This window comes from Aptenodytes patagonicus, chromosome 15 (genome assembly GCF_965638725.1).
Source record: "Aptenodytes patagonicus chromosome 15, bAptPat1.pri.cur, whole genome shotgun sequence".
Taxonomy (NCBI): domain Eukaryota; kingdom Metazoa; phylum Chordata; class Aves; order Sphenisciformes; family Spheniscidae; genus Aptenodytes; species Aptenodytes patagonicus.
Window position 1 is genome coordinate 2,488,006 of NC_134963.1, and position 16,262 is coordinate 2,504,267.

Consider the following 16,262-nt stretch of genomic DNA (forward strand, 5'->3'; position numbering starts at 1 on the left):
CCCGACGTGCCCGCCCGCTGGGGAGGGAAGCCCGGGCACCACACGCACTGACCCCGCTGCTGAAGTGCTGAAAATGAAGGGAGAGAGGTGGCTGCAGGGTTTTGCTGGAGGGATTTGTTGAGCTCTCCCTCCCCGTCAACTCTCAGTCCAAAGTCAGGACTTTCCTCAGTAGATACAAAGTTAAGGCGGCTGCAGAGTTCATGGGTTTAAGGATTGGTGGAAGTCCCTACGAGCTGTACCAGGTTTTCTAGTTTGCCTGGATATATTAACTCTGCATAGGTAGGTGTTTGTGTAGCAAATACACTGTTAGGTTATAGCTGGAAGTCATATACTTGGTCTCAGAACTAGTTTAAAAACATTCTGCTGAGCTCTTACGCTGTGTACTTTTAACGGGCTATTTAAACATAGCACCCATATCTTTCCTTAATTACTTTGCCATTTAAATTTGATATTATCTTTGGTGGGGAGGGGAAGCGTCGATCACTTCTTTTTATGACATTCTGTTCTAATTCACCAGCCTTGAAAAATCTTGGTAGGTAAGCAAGGAACCCTTCCACGGTACTTAGAACAGGCTGAGCCATAAAAGTTGTTGTAGGGCAACTAACGTTTCGTATAGAAACTAATTCTTCAAAACAACTGCTTTTGTATTTGCATAGATTTGTAAAGTTCTAAATGTAGAACATCAAAGAAATAAATACGTGATTAAATACGTCAGTGCTTTGGACAAGAAGAGGCTGAAGGAATGAACTTTTACATGAAATTATAGTATAAATGTAACATTTAGTGTCTAGCACCAAATAAAACTCCCAGTGTAAATATGTTTAAGTATACCAAATGTGCTTCTAGGCTGCTTGTGAAAATCTTACTCATAACGTTGATTTAACAAAGGCTACTGTAGTCTCAAAACGCAGACAAATAGGAGGGTTAGGATAAAGTATATTTCCTATTACTGCTTTCTGAATGAGCGTATAAATCTAAGTAGGTTGGACTGTTAGGGTAATATGCAGTCTATGCCAGCAAGTGTTATAGAACAGGCATCCCCTTACCCACTCATCTGTGTAAAACGGGGAAGAGAGAAGGGGAATGTGGAGTGTGGGTGTCAGTCACAAAAATACACGTTCATGAATTAGAGGGAAAGTGTCAACAGCTGTGTTTCCTAACCATATTTTGGAGCAGTTTTGAAGAATGTAGGATTAAGAGGGAAATCCTCCTCCCAAATTCAACAAAGTCATAGAGTTCCCAAGCTAAATTAGATTAGTCCCTGGGCTATATCCATCGTAGCTCAACTGAATGGGTTTTTTGGCCCAAATTGCTTTGTTCTTGGTGTTGTTTGTAGGTGAGGCTTTGGGTAGGATTTTACCTGCTCTGGGTTCATCTCAGCGTAGCATCCCCTGGGGAATCAGCAGGAGTCCTTAATGTACTGGGCAGGCACCGTTGCGCGTAATGACTGTGCCTTCACAGTCAGCAGGAAGTTCTCTGTAAAGTATGCCTCTGTCTTGGGGACTTTTTTCTTCTTCTTCTTTAATTTGGTTTGTTGGATATGGAAATTCACAGTGAAATTACTTGAATTGAAATGTTATGTTGCTCCTTCAGGTCACGATAAACACTCTAGGCAGTTTCTTCTTGAAAGTTCTTACACAGGAAAACGTGGAAAGTTTTTCAAGCTGAGCTGTTCAAATTTCCCATTCATTTCCCTTCAGTTTCTCTCTGACACGGTTGGGTTTTTTATTACGCGGTGGTACAGTGGTATTATTTACACAGATTAATTATTTCATCATCGTTGTGAAAAGATACTTTGTCACTTTTTTTTTTTTTTTTTTTACCCATCCTGTGGCAACAAAACCAAAAAGTCCTAAAAAAATTAGGAGGTGCTCCGCTGAAATCATCAGAGTTGCATCACTGTCAGTGAAATCAGGATCAAGTGTCTATGTTTGGGTTTAACTCACTGGTATTCCATTTTTAATATGACTCGTTACTTATGCCATTAATGGGCATAACGCTGCTCTGGCAGCATTGAGATTCAAGGGAGCCTGTCTGTGACAATGGTCTACCACGTCTCACGGAAAGACTGGTATTACACTCTGCTCTGGAGCTGTGCAGTTTCATCCTAGTGTCGAGCAAGGTTTCTCAGACGTTATCCTGTATACTGCTTTATCACAAGGTTAGAGAGTTATCTGAGGCCTTCTTGGATGTTACTTTTTAATGAGGTGGGTCAAAGTCACTTTTATAGGGAGAGACAGACACGGGTAGACAGATTTTATTCATAAGGAATGAGAATTCCTTGCATACCCAGAACTCCTGCAAGCACCAGGAGTTTGAGTCCAGCTCAATGTTACTGTTACAGTAGGTCTGTCCAGCTCAGTATCTCAATTTTCTGCTCTTGGTTCTTTCTGTTTTGAGATCAGCAAATTTAGAGCCACCTATTAAGTATCTTATATTTTTTGGTAATAAAGTCTCAGTGTTCTTTTATTTCATTTTTCTCTTCTATTCAGATTAGTCCTAAACTGGTAAGACCTTACCTGGATTTTCTAGGGACTTTGTTAAGATCCAGTGTAATAGAAAGACACTTCTGTGAGAGACCAGCCCTGCAGCTGCAGCCGCAGCCATACAGAATTTTGTTTCTGTCACACTTATTTGTTTTCATGTAATCAAATAAATGTTGCTTGAAAGTGTACCTTCTGCAAGGAAAAATAAACACAAGCAGTAATGTTACAGGTGTATCAAGAGGCAACCTAAAACTGATCGCTAGAGAACTCATTAACTTTTCAGTCTGAATAAAAACTGTGCATACAGCGCCTGTGGAGGTGTGTGCACAACGCAGAGGACCATGCATGAAAGTCAACAGAAAGCTGGTCCTTGCAGTTATCTTTGGCAGAACAAGAATTTTTAGAATAGAATGAATGAGAACTGCTGTGATTCCCTGCAGAGTCCTGCAGACATACACCCAAACAATAGTTTTCAGTTGGCTCACGCTTTGGTTTTCTATCAACTTCGAAAAATAGTATTTTTGAAAGCTTTCTTTACACTCAGTTGCTGCTGGTTTTGGTGGAAGTAAATGGATGGAGCGTGCAAAGGGAAAGGAAAGCAATGAAACGTGTCTGTGGAATTTTCTTTGTGAGACTTTATATTACCTCTTAATATTTGACTTTGGGTATAACATTTATTTTGAAAAACTGAGTTATTCTAGATCTAATTCATCAATCTATATATTTTTGCATTTTTACTATGATATTTCTATCGACAAATATGATTTATTGTCAGTCAACACATTACTAATGCCAGACAGACTTAGCAGCAATCCATGAAATGGCATAATGATAACACCTTGGTATTTTCTTCCTTTGCCTCTATTTTTTGTAAAGGGGAAAAAATAAAAAAGGTTTCATTGACTGAATTTTTCCCAGAATCAGTTTTGCATCTGAGTCTGTTGCTAATGATTTACCATAGAGGAGAAAGAATTTTTGATGCCCCCACTAGAGCATAACCTTTCATGCCAAAAGCAATTGAAGGGTCAGACTACAATTTCACTGTAAAAATTGCCTGTTTCCCTTTTCACTCTCTCTTTCCAGTAATACACAACAATCAATATAGCATGTAATTAGATTTCATTCAATCTGCAAAGATTAAGAGAGTTTTCATCTTCTCATTATGTATGCTCACATCGTGTCTTCCTACCCATGTCTTCTACATTAGACCTCTTTGACCTGTTCTATTGCAGACGTGGAGGGATAAGTTTGGAGTATTCCCTTGAATTTGGCAGATTATCATTCTTTACACATCATAATTTGATTTTGCTCTCTTTGGGAAGATTAAATACAATAGCAATTTCCAGTATGATAAATGGGTTTTATATTGTACATGCATTTCAGGGGGGAGGCTGGGGAAACACAGTGGACAATTGTCGTGGTTTAACCCCAGTCAGCAACTAAGCCCCACCCAGCCGCTCGCTCACTCCCCCCAGTGGGATGGGGGAGAGAATCGGAAGGGTAAAAGTGAGAAAACTCGTGGGTTGAGAGAAAGACAGTTTAACAGGTAAAGCAAAAGCCACATACGCAAGCAAAGCAAAACAAGGAATTCATTCACTCCTCCCCGTCGGCAGGCAGGTGTTCAGCCATCTCCAGGAAAGCAGGGCGCCATCACGCCTAACGGTGACGTGGGAAGACAAACGCCATCACTCCGAACGTCCCCCCTTCCTTCTTCTTCCCCCAGCTTCATATGCTGAGCATGACGCCATACGGTGTGGGATATCCCTTGGGTCAGTTGGGGTCAGCTGTCCCGGCCGTGTCCCCTCCCAACTTCTTGTGCCCCCCCAGCCTGCTCGCTGGTGGGGTGGGGTGAGAGGCAGAACAGGCCTTGACTCTGTGTCAGCCCTGCTCAGCAATAACTGAAACACCCCTGTGTTATCAACACTGTTTCCAGCACAAATCCAAAACACAGCCCCACACTAGCTACTGGGAAGAAAATTAACTCTATCCCAGCCAAGACCAGCACAACAATTCACGTAATTGCAGCACACAGGCCTAAAATGATGGAAATAGCAGGTCCTAGGTGCAGACTGTGACTCCTGATTTTTAGAGTGTACGGGAAGCAGAGTGATTGCATTTAAAATTCAGCCTAGCAATCTGCATACTTAAAAGGTACAGGAGTATTTTTAAAGGACAGTTGATTCCTCATAGTCTTGGGGCTGGTTGAAAATGATTCCAAATTTCCATATTGAAAGTAAGGGTTGGGAACAGGCTGCAAATGAATCATGCGACTGTCCACATCAGATTTGTCAAAAAGAAGCTTTTACAGCTGGCAACTTTCAGTTGAAGAGTAATTCCTTTGCAGAGAAGAGAGGTAAAGCCACGTGTGCACGGGGGAAGATTAAGTGTGACTGCCAGCCTTGCATTAATGAAACTGCACCTTCTCATACCCACATAAGATTCTCATGTTGTAGCTATTTCTATTTGATTTGGTTATGGTCGGATGCTAACATGCATCTGACAAAATTAGCACATAATTATCTCCAAAAGTAGCAACTTATTTGTGGGGACTGCTCTCAGCCATGTGCTGTCCTTGTACTGGTGAGAGGCGTCTTCATGTGGTCTCACTTTGAGGATTTTTTTTAAGAAATGCAAGGTTGGGCCTAGTGAAGGCAGGTGTGAAAAATACCAGCTACATTTCCTTTCTCTTTTATTTTTAAGTTAGGCTGCAGTTTATCTGTTTACCACACAGCATGTAACAAGTATTTTCAATTGTTCTGGATCAGTTACTCAAGCTTAGGTAAGTAAATGCTGTTACAGGCCTGACCTTCGGTATTGCAAGTCAAGTCCAAACCACTGATTTCCACTTCACATTGGCTTTAGCTATGTTAGTCTTGATTTATGTAGCTGAGGAAACTCATAATCAGTGATTTCAGGAAGGCCAAGGTTTTATTCCCGAAAATGAGAGAAGAAAACATCGTGAGTCGATATTTGGATAACCCCTATAAAAATATAACATAATATTCAGAATAGTATTACTCTATTTAGGCATTTTAGGAAGAAAAGGTCTAAAGGTTTGGTAGAAAAAAGAGGGTAAATCTCTTCTGTAAAATGGGCAAAATTGCATTCAACTCTTCAAAGTACTGGCAAATACAAAAAATATATCTCCTTTCCAGCAGCACATCAGTGATTTAAAGTCTCCCCTGTACTCTGTGTTTCATATAGTGGTAACTTTTTTTATCTAATGTGCGTCTGTAGCTGGGAAGAAACCTTATTTTGACAGAAAAATCATCTGGTAATTTTATTATTGACTCATCTATTTGTGTAGAACTTGAATCTTTTGTACTATATAGGATTAAAAGCAATGTTTACAGAGGTGGAAAGAAAATCTTTGACTGATGTTGTTTTTGTTGCCTTTTAGGAGATATTCCAGTTCAGTTTCTTTCCATTTCTTTGTAGATGTGGCTGGAGTTGGAAAAGCAAATATGGGTCTGTCTTCTTTCTAGTGAAGAGCTGCAGCGTGGTTGTTGCACATCTGTAACCACCATACAGGTTTAGAAGATTAGAAAACCTGGCTTTAACTTAATACCCTTGATAGTGGGAGGTTGGGTTGTTTTTTGAGTTTAGGGGTTTTTTTGTTTATTTTATTTTTTAAGTAAGTGAAGGCAGGTAGTAGTTAAACCAAGAGCATCATTTAAGAATGCAGTTCCAGCCACTGAGTGCATGGCTGTTCTCCAAGGAAATAAGATTTATGAAAGGAAGGAAAAGAAATGAGTCATGTTTAACAAATCTTCCTTTTATTAATGCCCCTCTCTAACCTTACTAATGGGTACTCAGTCTCTCTTTCTCAGTATACTTGGCATACTTTTTTATTATTGTTATTATTTGTGGGGTTTCACTTGGTAGTCATTTCCATCACCTATTTTAAACTAACAAACTGAAAGGGGGAAAAAAAAAAGAAAAGAAAAAGAGCCTGGGATGTTCTGGATAACAGGAAGGAAGAAAGCCAATGACAGCAGAGCAGCTTCCAAACTTGTTGTAGTCCTATTGATCAAAACTGTCCTCTGAAATAAGAGAACTTTAGCTTCTGAGAATGAAAACCAGAAAGAGATCCTCCCACTGACCCAAAGTCATCTTCTGAGAGCACAGAGCTAAAGCAGCCAAGTGCTAATTGGGTGTGTATGTGATTTGTGTCTGCTTTTCCTAAAACCCATAGCTATGGTGCCATTGAAATGGCTGTGAATATCTGAAAGCCTCATAGATGGAGGCAAAACCCATTTCAAGGACAGCACAGTAGATGCAAACAGATTAAAAATTGTCTTTCTGCCCTACAGTTTTTATCCTTTCAGTTGTTCTTGAATATCCAGGTTTCCCAGAGAGTTTTGGAGACAAGCTACAGTGCAACTGACGCTTGCTGGTTACTCAGCAAGTCCTGTAGGACATAGAGCGTAAAAATTGCCTGTAGCAAGGCTATCTCCTGAGCCAAGATTTGCTTGACTTATGGAACAGAAGGGATAATCAGGGAGCAGCATGATGCAACTTGGTCTCAGGTCCTCTTATTTAGCTGGGGTTACTTTGTGTTTTTAAATGCATGGTAGTACTGCTGGGGATGAAGGTGACAATCTTGGTTCTGTAGTTTATTTCTCAGTCTAATCTGCTAGGCTTTCGAGTTCTTATTTGCAAACTCTCCAGTACGCTGAAGAGTATGGAATTTCACCTGGTGAAGATAGCTTCAAAGCTTGGTAGGCTTCATCTTTTCAGTGTTGGCTTACCTCCAATTTCTGTTCTGTCTTCTTTCATTGCCCACACTATCCACACTGGTAGCGTACAAGAGTGTGGCATGGATAACCTGTATGACTTCCCTGACCTTGGTTTTTTGAACTCTGAAGCAGTGGGAAAGGGCCTCCATTTACATCAACAAGAGGTCCTCTAAAACAGAGAGAATTGACAATGGGATTACTGTTTGTGGCAAAATGGTCCTTTCTTCAAATTGAGCTTCACCAGCTGGCTTGCTGAAGTGATGTCACACCTCTGATCTGGTGTAGATCTAAATGGGGTGTAGATCTAAATGGAGTGAGCTGTGTCTGGATATGCAAGTCTGTAGATGTCCAGGGAAGTGGTACTTTGGAGCCGAGTTCTGCTTTCTTATCCCTCTGTTTGACATTCTCCTCCCACGGTGAGGGAAGTGGGCTTGTGCTTCTGTGGTTCTTTGCGCTAGCTTTTTATTCCACCTGGTTTAGCTAAATTGGACTCATTGCTATGCATGGAAGGACAGTGCAGCAGCACTTTCTGTGGGAAATCCAGTGGAACATCCAGAGGAGCTCTCACACCAGTTTTCTACCCCTCTTACTGCATTTCTCAGGCCATTTCATTTCTGAATAATTGTGTATGTTTGTTTGTTTATGCCTCTTATGCCATCTTTCTGACGTGTGTGTTGAGAGGGCTCACTTCAATAAGTATAGACAAGTTTGTTGGTCTTGTAGTAAGATGAAGAAATGGGTGTCCTTGGGATACAGTAAACCTGCTTGCTGTTTGCCGTCAGGCTAAGCTACTCTGTGTGTGTTCTGCCCAGTCTTGCAATGCTGTCTTGTGAAGCAGGTGTGGCTACCTGCCTCTCCCTTTATTTTACTTGGATGACTTGTTCTGAGGGATCTGCTCTCAAGCCAAGGATGAGCCTGGGACCATGAATTGTTTTGTATCCTCAGTGAGGGCAGTCCTTAGTGAAACAATGCAGTAGAAAAGGGCCAGTTCTGGGAATCTCTGACAAATGGCAAAAGGCCTAATAGACATCTTTTTTTTCAAGTATGTCCTTGATTACTGGCTTTGGAGGAGAGTCCAATGGCAGCTGCTGAGGAGACAATAGACTGATTCTGCTTTGTCATCATGAGGAGTGTGGACGCCTAGTTTTCTCAGAGGCTGAAGAGTTGTCTAAGTAAATGAGCAAAACATTTTTAGAAAAGGTGAGAATATAGATTTCTGAATATTTTAAGCCTTGCACCACCTCCTATGGAGCCGTTCTCTAGAAGCCCTGCCACCACAGTCTGATTTATGCTTTTAATACTTGAGCTGTAATTTGCATGTCATCCTGGGAGAATGGGCAATGATTAAGAAAACTAAACCAAGGAAAAGGTTTTTGAAACAGTTTCTCTGAGCACTGCTACTTAAAAATGGTTCTGTCAGGCAGAGGTATTTGGTGTCAGAATACTACAGGAGAGGGTTACCTATTTCACAGCATCATTTGGAAATCACATCTAAATAACCCAAACTCTGTAGATGAAATATGCCCAAAATATAAAGGAACATGTTGGGCGTTTGGGTTCTTTAGTGCATTTGCTTCAGTCTTAACCTCCTGGGTTAAATGTTAGAGCAAATGCCTAAGAGGCTGCTGTAATGCCAGTATCTCCCTTGGGTTGAATAGCCACTGTAAAATAGTATAGCACTGGCAAAAGCCATGCTACCCCCCAGCTGATCCCTGATGCCTCCTTCCTTTCTGCAAGGCCAAGACGTGTCTGTGGAAAGAAGCTGCTGATGTAAAGGCCTTTGTTATCTGTGTGCCACTGGACTCCGTTCCAGGAGGACAATTCCTTGGCTGTACAAACCACTGCTTTCCCCTCTTCAGGCAATTAGCCACGGCAGGAGGGAGAGGAGAAAAACTGAGCCTGCGTAGGCAAAAGGCAGCCGTGGAACTCGGTTATCTACCTTCTACTCACATTTCAGAGCTACTTATACAGGCAATCCAGTTGCCTTTACTGGAGTACTCATGAGAATAAGTGCTCACTAGTGTAAGGGTCTCACACACTATAAGGCATGACTCAAACCAGGTTTGCTAGAGTTGCATTTGAATCACTGCTTCATACAAGCAGCATAAAAGGTCTACCAACTAGGCTTTAATGTCTGATAAACTGACCAGGGAAGAAAATGGATCCTGCCAGGTCTCTCTCTCCTGTGAAGGTCTTTAAATAATCAGATACTGTGAAACACAAGTACTACCTACAGAGGTTCACGTAGGGTTGTGGTATAGTCATGCAGAGATACCTGTGAGGGGTATCCTCTGTCAGAGACTTCATAGACTCGGGAAGCACAGAGCTGGTCTCCGTGGGATTACCAGTGTGTTACTAGTTATTGTTCCTGGGGAGAACTGTTAAAAACCATGTCTGTGATACAGTCAGCAGTCGTGTTTAGTCAGGAATCTAAGTCAGGTACAAATCCGACACTGCTTTCTAAGCAAACCGCAGATCCTGCCAACTCCTGTTCTGCTGTCAGCAGTGCGTGGTGTGGACAGTGACAGATATTGCTGGTTGGATGGGGTAACTTGCTCAAATAGGTTTTTATGCCTGCAGCAATGATCCAAATTCTCCCCAGCTCACCCATGCACTTAGTTCTGTTGAAGTCAGTTGCCTAAATTCATCTGTGTTATTGATCCAGAAGCATCAGCACAGCCAGTAGTTATCAGCATAGTAACTCCAGTAGTAAATTTGGCCAAATGAAGGTACTTCTGCCACAGAATGAACAGTATATTGGCTAGTTATGATGATGTATGTGTAGTATAAAGGATGAATTCATAATGTGTCCCTGTACCACTTTAGTACGGTTGAGAACAGGATCCTTCCTTGAAGGTTTTGGAGTGATTCCCCTTTCTAGTATAGATCTGGTGAGCTTTGTGTTTCTACCTCCGACCCCTACCACTGGAGTCTTTGATTGCTTCTGCATTTGTGCTATTTGGCTCCAGTTTGCGTTTTGCAAAAAAGAAGTACGCAGACCAGGAGGTCAGATTAGCCTTATCGTGGCTGTCCTGCTCCTGGTATCTGAGCAAGTTTTGTTCAGAGATTGATTTATCTGTTTCCACAACACTGCTCAGTACTATCTACCTACCTCTTCCCACACCCTGTCCATTACGTATGCTGCCGGACACAACCCCCCACGCCTCAGCTACTGCCTGTGCTCCCATGGACATAGCTCCCCCATCCCTCAGCCAGTGCCTGCATGGTAGAAGCCCTTCACTTTTGAGCTTTGAGATCTGCTTCTGCCTATGATAATTTTTGTCTCAGTTTGACAGCACTGGGCAAATCGGTGCCTAACCCACGGAGTCTAACTGGGATCCAAAACTAGGCTTTTCCTCAAGATTTGATGGGATAAGTATGTTTAGCATGCGTATGCAATTAAATGCATATGGGTTATCTGTATCGTAGCCAAATGCTTTGACCACTAGTATGTTCTTTAAAAAACAAAAGGAGGATCATATAACTTTCCCTTTCCTTTAGATGAAGAATAAGACCTCTGCTGCATTCTTTAGAGCTGTGGGTCTTATGTGGGCAAATGTTTTCAGACTTCAAAGCAAGGATGGGACTTTTCATTCCCGCCTTTTCAGCATCCTCTGTTGACTAGCTGCATCCCGAGCCTGAGCCAAAGGTTTGATCCCTCCCTGGAGGGAGAGCAGGTCCTTACTGCAAGCACTAAGCTTGGACCCCAGATGATAGCACCTAGAGAAGTTATCCTTAGCACATTAGAGCACTTTGGAATGCATCAAAATCTGGAACTTGTGCAAGGTCACACACAGTCCCCAATTCCTGTTTCCCACAACCCAGACTAGCATCCTGGCCAAGGTACTGCTGTACCATTCCCACAGCAAAAGGGACTTTGTTGCACAGGAGCTCATTTTTCTTGGAAGGTATCCACCATGACAGCTGGAAAGTCCTCTCCTGCAAGACTTCTCATTTTGTCTCTGTGGCATTTTCGGTGGGGTGATAGGGTTAATTGGTTGTTTTTCATTTGGATTCTTTATGCTGGTTTTGTATTTTATTTGGCAATGGGGCCTTACTGCCCTTTTAGAAATCAAATTTATTTTTTCTACAGCTCTCATATGCCTCTAGGATGTGAAGCTTTTGTAAATAAAAATGTATTTTTTGTTATATTAACTCATTTTCAAACAAGCCTTGTGTTGTAGAAAAGATTGGTGGTATTCTTTCCTGTGCATACTGAACTGAAGGCAGTGATAAGACTGAAAATATCCCCAATTGAAATAGCATTGTATAACCCAAAGGTTAGTCTTCCTCGGGATTAAAATTTGCAGTGGCTTTATATATTCCTTGTAAGGCAGATTTTTAGTCATCCAGCCATGTGTAAAATGAGGCTACTGATAGCTGCACAATTTTGCATCTGCAAAACACAGTCCCACTGGTGACTACCACAAGCACAAACCCGCTGATGCAGGATGCTGATACCCATTGTGCTGGTGTCAGCTGGCCGATGAGCCTTACGCGTTCCTGGGTTGTTTGCGTTACAAGCACTGTCCTGGAGGTGCTGAGCAGGGACTAGGCACTGTTCACACCTCTAATAGGAAAAAAACAGATTTTGCTGCACAGAGCTGTTAATCCTAAGACATGATGATAGATTGCAGGTGTCTCCATGTAACAGATGGGAGCGGAGTATGAGGTAAGAGTGAGCTGATCATGTTCAAGTTATTAAACAACCTAATACTAAGCTGCCTAACTGCTGAAATAGTTGATTCTTACAACTTACACAAGCAATGAGTGGGTTTGGCTTGGAAAAATGGGTGGTTGAGTGGTTTAGGTGTTAGCCTGTGTTAACCTTGGCTTTGGAAACCACATTTTTTTGGTAGTTCTGTTACATAATTTCTGTGTCACATGGAGAATCCCCAGAATCCAGGCCCGCGGATTTAGGCTTCTGACTTCCAGCACCATCACAGGGATGTGGGCAGCCAAATGCTCCACTGGAGCCTGCTTGTGTATTTCTTCCTGGTGACCAGTCTTTTCTCCCACTTTTTAATGATCTTTTGCACCTGCTAGAGGTTGCAGCTCTCCCAACACTTGAAGAATGTCTTTTGTTTATTCACTGCTAGTATTGTAGGAAGCAGTGAAAAGACTTGCAGGTATTAATTAGAAATTTCCTGTCTTTCTTCAATTTAGTATTTGGCAAACTCACTCGATATATCCTTCCTGGGATACTCCTTTAGGCGTAGACCTGAACATGTCAGCACCTGCACTGAACACTTGCTCTCAGCTACTCCAGCTTTGAATACAGAAACCCAATAATCTTTGATATTAATCTTGTGCCAGCCTGATCCTCCTCCTGAAATAGATCCATCTGGCTCAATGCATTTTCATTCAACAGAAGATTAATTCTGGTACGGGAGTGGCTTTTATAATGCTAGTATCCAGTGGGGTTATATGTAAAACCACCTGTTTTCTGAAAGAGTCAGCTTGGTATGGTTCCCATATTCACAGCTATGTTCCCATTTCAGGCCTGCAAAACCCTAAGCCAGGCTGCAGAGAGCCCTCTTAGATGAGGTCAGGGAATTAAGAATTTCTTCTGTGATTCATTCTGAACCTGATCTGCCTAATAACTGGATTCTTTGTCTCCCTCTTTCTGTCACACATTAAAAAGTTCACAAAGTGAGATTTTTAAGTCTTCCTTGCACAGTGAGACGAGTGAACAGAAGATATGTGGAATTGGAGGAGAAATATTCATGAGAGAACAAAGACATGGCCTAACTTTGAGGCTGGGATGGTGCGGCCCAGCATGCTAATGGACACAGGCTGAGTGATGCAGCTGTTAGAGAAGACATTGATCATTGCAGAGGGCATTTTTGCATATGTTACAGGGCTTGTTTAGGCATCTTTCAGCCTTTAATCATACTGACAAGAAGCTGGAGCACAAATACTGCTGTCTTAGAGACACAGTGGAGGTTGTGGAAGGATGAGACCAGTGAAATACTTTGTAAAATTCTTCTTATTAAAGCTGCTTATAGTTGATGAAGTAAGCATGGGATTAGTGAACTGGAATCAGGGTCCGTGCATGAGTCATGCTAGGACTGCTCTAGCCCTAAGGAGAGGTGGAGTTCCCCGTGGCAGCACAATGTACAACAGGTTATTCTGGTAAAGCCCATAACACAGTTTGACGAATCATGTTAACGTAGGTTGTTGATAACTATTCTGGACCAGAATTTCAAGTGATGAAAGCTGTCTTTTACATAGCCTACTTATGGCACTGTAGTAGCAAGATCAGAATCGGGCCCAAAGGACAGGACAGCTAATGCAGGATGAGCACCAATTAGACATGAGTCTGCGATGCTCTGTGTGACGGTAGGCTGAGATATCCTCTGTATACTGTACTATCAGAAAACAAAACTGGATATTTCTGGATAGAAATTTATTTTAGAAAAAGAAGTCAGTGTATGATCTTTTGGTTTTGTCCCTGAACTCGAAGAAGGTGCCTCTGATCTGGGTGATGGGTGATATTGCACGCCTATGGCTTCTCTGTGCTAGATACGAGTGTCTCAGCATATGGTTGTGAACCTAGAGGTTGATTATTTTCAAAAGTATTTTGACAGATACTGAACTCACAAATTCCCTGTTTAAAAAAAAAAAAAAAAAAATTGTTTGATACTCTGCAGATGAGGCTGTGTGGATTTGGGTCATACGTTGCTTTATATTCCTTTCAAAGGTAAGGAGAGAAAAGCACTCCCACTATAAACAATCAGAAGGATTAATTTCTTAATAAATGCCAGAGGAAACGGGCAGAGTTGTATGGAGTGGTGCGTCCTGCTGTCATGGTGCCTCACCTCTAAGTCTGTGTCTCTCCCTTCCTGAGGGAAGAAGTACTAATTTAGTGAGTCAGGCATTTCCATATGAATTTTCTTTAACATGGTATCTTTACAGGGAAAGTGGTTTTAAATGGGGTCACAGGCATACCTCATTATTTCATTAGGAATCCCCTAATCTGTGACCAAAACCCATGCTGTTTTATCACTTAACCTGGTTCTCATCATTGCCACTAACACCTGACAAGAAGCGTGTGTAAGCTCACAGAAACAGGAACTGGGGGCTAAAGGAGCAGCTTCGGTTCTAGCTTTTGAGAAAAATATTTAGAGCTGCTGAAATACAAGACCTGGGCTTAGGAGACCTGGGCTTCATCTCCAGGTGTGCCTTTCCTTTGCCCTTTAGCTGTGGTGTCAGCTCATCTCTCTGCTCTCTTCCTTTCCTTTCCCTCCCCTTATCTATGTCCTCTGTTTAACCGAGGAGGTCTGAGTCCAGACTAGTCTATGCAGCATCTTACCTCGTGATATTGTTAATCAATGATATAAATAACAGCCAGACATCCAGCAGACCTAGACATCCAGTAATTACCTCAGTTAATCCTAAAAATAAGTATTTAGTTCCTTGAGCAGCAAAAGCAAGAAAGCTGACTTTGTGGGTTGGTATCCCAGAGGTGAATTCTTGGGTGGTCTCTAATAGCTCCAATAGGTCTGTCGTATTTGATCTTTCACTGAACCTCTTCTCTCAGCAGGAACATTTTAATGCCATTTTCTTCCCAGATGTTGACTTTTGTGACACTTGCAGAAATGTAATTTTTGGAGACCTCTGACTGTCTGCCAAGCTTTGGCTGAAATTAGATACAGTCCTCAAAATCTAACGAGCAGAGGTGAGGGGAGGGTATGAGAGAGGGAAGCAGACTGATAGACAAATGCAGACAGCATGATCCTGCAAACTGTTTTTTCTTAGCAAACCAGGCTAAAAATCATATTGGTGACAAATGGGATTTTTACTCATTTTTACTCAAAATCAAGTTCTTAGCTTTTAAAGGAACCAGATTCAGATCTTCACGTTGAATTCCTCTGCTTGCTCTGTTAATTGGCAATATGTTAGCGCAAGCATTTTTTTTCTGCTTTCCTGCTTACTTCAGTTAATAACTATAGCAGCATGAAATTTCCCTGACACTACACCAGTACTGCAGGAGAGCCTCCTTTATTTTCAGCTTCCTAAAATGGCAGACTTGGGTCCCACTAGCTTGTCTCGTTGCCTTTCAGTAGTGACTGAATAATTAAATTAGGCGAGGAGCAGAGAAATGATCTTGTGCTGCTCTTTGCTAGGCAGCGTGAAGCATGCCCTGCTGCTCATCTCATCAGATACCCTTCATGACCCAGGGGGCTCAGCATTGGCTTTCACTGGGACTATTTGGTGCTGGAAAGCTCTTTCTGTTTATGGGAAGAGTGAGTCTGACCTGAAGTTTAAGCGCGACCGGATGGCACATCTGCTTTGTGTCCCTGAGGAGTGATGAGTCCAAGCTGTAAGCTCAGACCTCAGTTTTCTGAAATTCAAATTCTGACTCATACCTGTCTCTTCACTGAAGGATCTTCTTCTCCTGTATAAAGGCACCTTCTATCACTGTCTTCATTTCTCTTTACTGTGTAATTTAACATCTCATAATGTAGTCATAAGTACAAACCTGAGACACATCAGGGGACAGGAACATTCATTCTTTTATGGAATTTCTGCATAAAGTAAAGGAAAGCTTGAAGAAAAATTGAGTCTCTGAAAACTTGAATTTCTTTTTACATTGCCTTGGTGGAAACCAGATAAGCACTATTGCAGTCAGTGGCATTAGGAAGGTAAATTGGAGACATCTGATCCACAATTTCAAAAACTCGGCCATTGTCTTTATATATGCTCTGAATTCTATATGCGTGTGATAGCTTTAAACATGCTCTATAGGTGGATCAAAGTAGCATGTTGTTACCAAATGCACCCTCCCTTTGTCAAACAAAGCCCACTTTGTCCTGCAGTGAGTTTGTCAGGGCCTAAACTAGCCGTAGGTCACAGTCAATTCGTAAAAATACCAACCCGCAATGAAGTCAGTCGTGTTAATAATGAATCAGGTATTACAGCAGTGCTGTTTTTTAAAGTGCCTGTAACAGTGGACTGTAGCTTTCCCACTTCTGGAAGTCTGAGTCAATTTATCTTTATATCAACAATAAACCAGAAAGGGCAGAAATCAAAG

At 41.8% G+C, this 16,262-nt stretch overlaps 1 protein-coding gene across 2 annotated transcripts in view; it reads left to right on the forward strand.

Moving 5' to 3' along the window:
- GALNT9 (polypeptide N-acetylgalactosaminyltransferase 9) overlaps positions 1 to 16,262 on the forward strand; it is a 227,167-nt gene that overhangs the window by 63,813 nt on the left and 147,092 nt on the right. The window lies entirely within an intron of this gene.